The following is a 6,783-nucleotide window of genomic DNA, read 5'->3' as shown; positions in this document are numbered from 1 at the left end:
TAGCATTCATTTGGGAATCACACCATTCAAATTTACCTATTCTAGGAGCACTTCCAAGATTTTAATTCACAATAACATTCACACTAAAAGCACAGGGAAAATTCACTTAGAATGATACATACATGGATGGAGGTGGGTGGGGTGGGGGTAATCGTAAGACATCCTCCAAGTCTATCACAGTGGGAAAAGAATAGAGATTACTATTTCTCTTCTATTTTGAAACCCATCTTGGAAGGATCCCATCCCATTTTGGAAGGGTCAAGGCAGACATAGGAATTAACAAAAAATGAAAGTAAGAAAAATCCAAAACATCTTAAGAATGATACTAAGATTCCTTCCTTTAGTATTTATTTATTTCATGCTATCACTTAAATTTAGATATTTCTTTCTAACAAGAAAATCCCAAAAATATTCTACAATTAAGGCTGCCATTCTATGCACACTTAGTTAGGAGTAAAGCCCACTGAACACAGCGGATTTACTTCTGAGTAGTTATGCTGTAAAAAAATACTTGAAACAATGAAATGACAATTCTAAATGGTCAGGCAACGCCTGTGGCCACCCCCACCCCTGAATTCAGCAGCAATGAAAAAAACATATGATATTTCACAAGCTAAAATTAAGTGTTTTAGTGCTCTAGTTGCATTGAAACCACAAATAAGTGGTCTGGGTGTTCTTAAGTTCCAGTGGCCACTGGCGGAATTTTCACATTTTCTGACCTTGTCAAGTGAATGGGTATGATGAACTCACAAACTTGTAGGGGATTGCTCATTTATGTTTCACCTTTGGAAATGTTGTCCTTGCAACTGCAGTTACAATGCTTCTCCTTACGGTGAAACAGCATGCTCACACTCGAGGGTCTAATTGCTTTTATTTCCGAACACCAAAAACATGTGCAAATTTTGTATACTGTTCTATTACATTGTTTTCTTTTCTTTTTAAAGAAATAACTGAATGCAGAATCCACTTGAGAAATGTTGTCCTTCAGATTAAAAACAAAAACACCCTGCCACCCCCACCCCCCAGAACCTGTTTTCCATCAAATACACATTCAAGAGAATGTATAACATGGTCCGCATGGTTGATGAGTACTCCAGAGGTTGGTAATTTTTATTCAGCAGCTTTTGCTTCAGTGATATATCCATATTAATTTCAACATGCTGTTGTGGGGGTTAGAAATTAAGTGTAAATTGCCAAATAGAAAATCAGTGCTAGGATGAGATTTATGGGAAAATCTGATGAATATAGCTTAGGAAATAAAAGTGGTTGTGTTTGCATAGTTCAGCCTTCCCCAAGCTGACTCCATATGCTTTTTGTTGTTTTGGAGTTTTTTGCATTACAACTCAGTCCAAGCCAGCATGCTCAGTGATCACGGGTGATGGGAGTTGTGATATGGTGTGGGACAGGATGGGAGTCAAAAACAGCTGGAGGTTGGGGAAGGTTGGACAAGGTTGTCATAGATTATTGTAGGTAATTGATTGCAGGTGCTGACACCCAGGCAGAAATTTAGTAGAGATGGACAGCCTCCCTCATCTGGGTTCTCTGGTTGCCTACTGAGGACCTGCCCCCGCTCACATGACCCCCGGACCCACGCTTGAGGTCCCCCCAACACGCCGAGCCACCCGCACTCACCCTGGACATGTCTGCAAGTGCTGCGAGTGCTATTTTGTGTAAGAAAATGGTGATGATTGCAAATATGTGCACATAAATGGGCCATGCGTAAATTGGCCATTTATGCCAGCAATCTTGCGTATATGGGCTATTCACCATTTTGCGCAAGACTAAATGTGCACATATTCACGCTCGACATTTTCTTCTGCAGAATGGCGCTCGTGGCGCTCACAGATGGGTACCAGGGGAGTGCAGTTGGCTCAGTGTGTGTGGGGAGGGGGGTTGAGCAGGGGCTCAGTTAGCATGGCTTGAGGGTGTGGGAAGGGGCCCAGTCAGGCACCTGCACTATCCCTAAAGTGTACTGGTGAGCCAGAATTCTTGGCCATTGGCTATTGGACAGAATTGGGAGATCCAGAAAATATTCCAGCTGACCCATCTTGCTTATAGGGCACATATAATGTATGTGCTTTCACAGTGAACATCTGTGCAGTAAGACACCCCATGATGGTGGTTTATTTATTTTATTTATATGCTGCCTTTCCACTAAAGCTGGTGCTCAAGGCAGCTAACAATAATAAAATACAGATGGTGGCCCTGTTCAGATGCACACTGGGGAACGCTGTTCAGGCTAACCATGGTGCAGGGTGGTTAGGGCTAACCACTGCGAGAGCTCCTGCCGCACGTGCAGGTAAACATGGCCTGCAGCATGGTTAGCCTAACCACTCACTAACCACCATGGTTACCGCTAAATTCTGCAGTCCTGCAGATGGGTCGCTGTGCATCCCAGTGACCTCAGCGGAGGAAGCTCCTGTGGGTGGCCATTTTGGTGTTCGGTGCTGCAGCAGCAGCCAGTGGCCAGCGGCCTTCTTGGGGTTGGGGACACAACAGCTGCAGGCAGCCATTTCATGGGGCTGGTGGGGGCAGGTTTAGGGGCAGGGGCACCATCTGAGGCAGGGCTGCTGCTGCTTGGCCAGCTGCCAGCTGGGCAGGGATGTTTCCCCTGGTAGTAGTGGACACAGGAGCTTGTTGTGCCTGGGACTGCTGAGTGCTCGAGGTCATTGTGCCAATAACAGCAGCGTGAGACCAAAAGCATCTTTTCTCTCCTTGTGCTTCTCCTGTGGGAAAATATTGCATTTGATAAAGAAATGAAACTGATTCATTCTGAAAGCATCTGTTCTTCCTTGCTTGACTGTTTGTTATAGAATGTAAGTGCCTCTTCCAGTTGCTGACTTCACTCACAAACTCTGAATACACCTTGTGCCAGTCTGGGTCATGCTGCCTTAAGGACCATCTGTTCCTTTACAAACCTACCTGCTCTCAGGTTCTCACCAGGCTTCAGTGGGCCCTGGCCTTGGCAGAGTGTCACTGCTCCCATCCCCACCTCCCTGGGTGCTGATCTGTGTCCCTGCTGCAGTCTAGCTAGTGCCCAGTATTGCTGCTGTCACATGCGACCACTTGGTGGTGCTGTAGCTGCCAGTCACTCACGCCCTGTCCTTAGGGATGGCGGAGAATTCCACCACAGATTTCAGTGAGGCCGAATGCACTGGCATTCGGCCCCACGAAACCCATGGCAGAATGGCCTCCCACCCCCCACCGCTCCGTGCAATCCCCCCCGGGACGAAGCTTACCTGCAGTGGATGTTCCTGCTCCGGCGGCTCCGGTGGTGGCGGTGGCAGCAGCAGCTGGTCTCTCGGCCGGCTGCTGCGGACTCAAATGGCGGCCACCATGCCATTTGCATAGCTGCCTTTGCCGTGATAGGCTATGTAAATACGTAGCCTATCACGGCAAGCAAAAAAACCCCAACAGCGTATGCAAATGAAGGCAGCTATGGCGACCACCATTTGCCTTCCCTTTTTTTTGCCATTTTAGCCTACATAAATTTTTACGTAAGCTATTATGGCAAAAAAAGGGGAACACAAATAGCGTAGTGGGCTCTATTTACGTTCCTTCCCCCCCCCCCGCTGTAATAGCTTACATAAATACTTATGTAGGCTAAAATGGCAAAAAAAAGGAACGCAAATGGTGCCCACTACGCTATTTGCGTTCCCTTTTTTTTCGCCATAATAGCTTACGTAAATATTTACGTAGGCTAAAACTACGAAAAAAAGGGAACGCAAATGGCGGCCACCATAGCTGCCGCCATTTGCATATGTGGTGTTTTTTTTCCCGGAAGGCTGCCCAGTGGCCGGATGTCCGGCTGCGGGTGGCCCTGGCTGGCAGCTCCATGGAATCTCCACAGAGCGGAGCTGGCCGGATTAGGATTTTGGGGCGAAGTGCAGAGCGCCTCCCCCCCACCGTGAATCACCCCGTCGACAAGGTAAGTGACTTTCGTACATCCCTACCTGTCCTTGGACATGCTTGCCTGGCAGCAGGTAACCTAACCAAAACAGGAGATTTCTCCCAGCCCCTTAGAAATATAGCAACAAAACAACTGCGTTGTGCATACTGGTGATACTAAATGTAATTGGAACTAAATCTAATAATATTTTTATATATAGTTAAAACATAAAGACAATAAAAAAGAATATAAGGAAAAAAATATGATAGGGATGTGTATGAGAATTTCAGTTCAGTTCACAAATCACTCAAAAAGGCCCTGTTCACAACCCCAAAAGTGAATGCAAAAGGGAGTCCATGTTCTCTGAAAATGTTTGCAAATTCCTGAAATTACAGTCACAAAATGTGCACTTTAAAATAAAGTGCACTTTTCAAAATGCACAGCTTCAAAAATGCATAGCTTCAAAAATGCACAACTTAAAGTGTGCATTTTAAAAAAAATACAGGACTTTAAAAATGCATAACTTTTGAAAAATGCACAACTTTGAAAAACACACAACCTTAAAAATGCACTTTTAAAATGCGTACCTTTTGCAAATATAACTTCTGAAAAATACACAACATTGGACAAATGCACTACTTCAGAGATGCACAACTTTAACAATGCCCAACTTTTGTGAAAATGCACACTTTCCCCATTCGAACGAACAACAACAACAAAAACAGGTTGCAAATGGGAACAGGAGCAAACTTTACTTCAAAGTTTGAAGAATTTCAGTGAGCTTGAGCATGCCTGGTTCTCCCATCCCTAATGAATGGGGAATTTGTTTCAGTTTGGTTTTGTCCAGAACTTAGGCAGTTCATACCTCCTGGAACCAAATGCAGACCTGAACGCAATCTGGAGCCAAAGTCTGTACATTTCTGAGCTTGCAATGCAACCAAAAAATGTGTTTGAAAGATACTTTTGAAAAACATGCATGAAAAAATGCACAGATTTGAAAAATGCATAGAGACACATTTTAAACAACGGGATAAAAATGCATACAAGCGATGCATTTGGGATACATTTGCATATGTATACATATGTATCAAATGCATACATTTGGGACAACATGCATGAAAATAACATGAACTTTCAAGTGAAAAGAAAAAAAAAGGTGGCAATCTGATATGGACATAAGTCGGAACAAGCTTTGAGGTAGAATTTGGAGAACCTCAACAAGCTCATGTTTTGCTGATTCAAATCCTTATTTAGATTGCAGTGTAATATGCTGCTATTTAAGAGGGTTTGGGGTAGTGCTATGTCAAAATCTGCCCCCTATTTCAGGAACTTTTTCTCTCCCTACAAAAGAGACATTGTTTTTTCTGCATCTTTTGAAGGGAGGGGGAGAATTTTGGAGAATTTTCTCCTTGGGAAGGGGGACAGGGTTTCCACGTACCTTTTTTAAAGTGTAGTCGAACCTCCTGTGCTTCCAGGAGCTGAGAGCTATTCACCCGCCAGGAGTTCTTCCTGAATGTCTATTGAAGAGGGTGAGGTCACATGGTCTCCTGGGAGTTCAGAAAGAACTGCTGGGCTGGAGAAGAGGCCTGGGCTCCTGGAAGTACAGAGGGTGTTTTCACAAAAATAAAAAATAGAAAGAAGACCCCTCAAGAATTGCTTACACTTAAAAAGGTATGTGGAAACTAGGGATGTTAGAGAATTCCACCACGGACTCCAGTGAGGCCGGATTCTTTAGAATCTGCCCCCCTGGAGTATATGGGAGAACAGAGCAATCCCCCCTGCCACCCCGCAAAACTTCCTTGGGATGGGTCTTACCTTGTGTCAGCTGTCTGGTCCATCCGCTGCCCCTGGTCTGTGGCTGAGGATGGCTGCCCTGGTCTGTGGCTGCCATTTCCGTCACTACTTTAGCCGTGATAGGCTACGTAAGTGTTTATGTAGCCTATCATGGCAAAGAGCAGGGAGGGACGCAAATAGTGTCCGCTATGCCATTTGTGTCCCTGCTGTTTTCATGATAGGATACGAATATATTTACGTAGTCTATCACGGCTAACGCAGGGACACAAATGGCGGCCGCTATGCCATTTGCATCTCTGCATTAGCTCGTAGGGATGTCAGAGAATTTCTCCACGAATCTCCGGGAGGCCGAATGCCAATGCATTCAGCCCCCCGAAATTGGTGGAGAAACAGTCTGCCCCTCCTGCCCCCCTCCCTGTGATGGGACTTACCTTGAGCGAATGTCCCTGGCGGCGGCAGCTCCCGGCGGCGGTGCGGCGACCGTGGGGCGGCGGGTCTTCCGACCAGCTGCCGCCGCCGCCGCCATTAACAGGTAAAAAACAAAACAACAAACGTGATAGGCTACGTAAATCTTTACGTAGCCTATCACGTTTGTTGTTTTGTTTTTTACCTGTTAATGGCGGCGGCGGCAGCTGGTCGGAAGACCCGCCGCCGCACGGTCGCCGCACCGCCGCCGGGACATTTACGTAGCCTATCACAGCTAGATTTTAAAAAAAACACCGTGATAGGCTATGTAAATGTTTACGTAGCCTATCACGGCTGACTTTGGGGGGAAAAAAGCACGTACGCAAATGGCGGCGCCCATGGGCGCCGCCATTTGCATTCCTTATTTTGGCCCGGGTAGTCTACGTAAATATTTATGTAGACTACGGCGAAAATAAGAAACACAAATGGTGGCACCTATGGGCGCCGCCATTTGCGTACGCGCTTTCCCCCCCCCAAAGTCAGCCATGATAGGCTACATAAACATTTACGTAGCCTATCATGGCTGACTGCAGGCCAGGGACACAAACGGTGGTGGCTACAGCTGCCCCCATTTGCATCCCGGCAGGAGAAGGGGTTTCATGGCCGGAGAGACGGGGCGCTCCCCCCCCGGCCAG

This window comes from Heloderma suspectum, chromosome 3 (assembly GCF_057233095.1).
Source record: "Heloderma suspectum isolate Gila_16-S chromosome 3, 16-S_ref, whole genome shotgun sequence".
NCBI lineage: Eukaryota > Metazoa > Chordata > Lepidosauria > Squamata > Helodermatidae > Heloderma > Heloderma suspectum.
The sequence above is the reverse complement of the archived record's forward strand: the minus strand, read 5'-3'. Positions refer to the sequence as shown.